The sequence below is a fragment of the Otolemur garnettii genome, unplaced genomic scaffold (assembly GCF_000181295.1).
Source record: "Otolemur garnettii isolate 467f Iridium unplaced genomic scaffold, OtoGar3 scaffold00023, whole genome shotgun sequence".
NCBI lineage: Eukaryota > Metazoa > Chordata > Mammalia > Primates > Galagidae > Otolemur > Otolemur garnettii.
The window spans coordinates 86,622-88,331 of NW_003852418.1; the positions used below are offsets into that span (position 1 = coordinate 86,622).

Sequence of the window (1,710 nt, forward strand, 5' to 3'; positions counted from 1 at the left end):
CCATGGCATCACGCTCACAGCAACCTCCAACTCCTGGGCTCAAGTGAGTCTCCTGCCTCAGCCTCCCAAGCAGCTGGGACTACAGGCGCCCACGACAACGCCTGGCCATTTTTTGGTTGCAGCCATTATTGTTGTTTGGCGGGCCCGGGCTGGGGATTCGAACCTGCCACCTTAGGTATATGTGGCTGGCGCCTTAGCCGCTTGAGCCTCAGGCGCCGAGGCTCTAGTCTCTTTTTTAATGAATTTACTTACATATGTATGCTTTTTTAAAATCCAAATGAAACTATATGACATAATAATTGCTTAATTTATTTATTTATTGAGACAGAGTCTCACTTTTTCACCCTCAGTAGAGTGCCATCACAAGTCACAGCAATCTCAAACTCTTGGGTTCAAAAAACTTTCAGTTAGAAGAATAATTGGGCAGCGCCTGTGGCTCAGTGTGTAGGGCACCAGCCCTATATACTGAGGGTGGCGGGCTCAAACCCGGCCCCAGCCAAACCACAACAAAAAAATAGCTGGGTGTTGTGGCGGACGCCTGTGGTGCCAGCTACTCGGGAGGGTGAGGCAAGAGAATTGCCTAAGCCCAGGAGTTGGAGATTGCTGTGAGCTGTGATGCCACGACACTCTACCAAGGGTGATAAAGTGAGACTCTGTCTCTGAAAAAAAACAAAACGAAACAAAACTCTTGGGCTCAAGCGATTCTCTTGCCACAGCCTCTTAAGTAGCTGAGACTACAGGCACCTACCACAATGCCTGGCTATTTTTTAGAGACAGGGTCTTGCTCTGGCTCAGGCTGGTCTCGAAACTGTAAGCTCAGCAATCCACCCTCTTTGGCCTTCCAAAGTGTTGGGATTACAGGCAATCTACTTGCCCAGCCCTGTTGCTGCTTTTATTTAATGATACCATATCATCATTTATCTGAGTCATTTAAAAATTCTTTTTTTTTTTCGATATAGAGCCTCACTTTGTTAGTCTGGGTAGAGTGCCATGGTATCATAGGTCACAGCAACCTTGAACTCTTGGCCTCAAGAGATCCTCTGCCTCATTTTTTCATTTTTAGTACAGACAGGGTCTCACTCTTACTCTGGCTGGTTTTGAACTCATGAGCTTAAGTAATCTGCTGGCGTCAGCCTCCCAGAGTGCTAGGATTATAAGTGTGAGACAATTTAAAAATTCCTGTAGGCCAGGCACTATGGCTCACCCCTGTAATACCAGCACTCTAGAAGGCAGAGGTGGGAGAATCGCTTAAGCTCAGGAGTTTGAGACCAGCCTGAGCAAGAGTGAGAATTTGTCTTTACTAAATGGAGAAAAATTAGGTGGGCGTTGTGCTGCCTATAGTCAGTCTCAGCTATTTGGGAGACTGAGGCAGGAAGATCACTTAAACCCAGGAATCTGAGGTTGCTGTGAGTTAGGCTAACGCCATGGCACTCTAGCCTGGGCAACAGAGTAAGACTTAGTCTCAACAATTAATAAATAGGCTTGGCACATGTAGGTAAGTGGTTAAGGCACCAGCTTGTTAATCATTCAAAGGTTGGTTGGTTTCCCAGTATTTTAGATTAGAAAATAATTACCTGGCTCAGCACCTGTGGCTCAAGTGGCTAAGGCGCCAGCCACATACACCTAAGTTGGCAGGTTCGAATCCAGCCTGGGCCTGCCAAAACAACAATGACGGCTGCAACTAAAAAATAGCTGGGCATTGTGGCGGGC

At 46.9% G+C, this 1,710-nt stretch overlaps 1 protein-coding gene across 1 annotated transcript in view; it reads right to left on the minus strand.

The window, feature by feature from the left end:
- Window positions 1–1,710, minus strand: part of MROH8 (maestro heat like repeat family member 8) — a 73,439-nt gene that overhangs the window by 955 nt on the left and 70,774 nt on the right. The gene's annotated exons all lie outside the window — the stretch shown is intronic.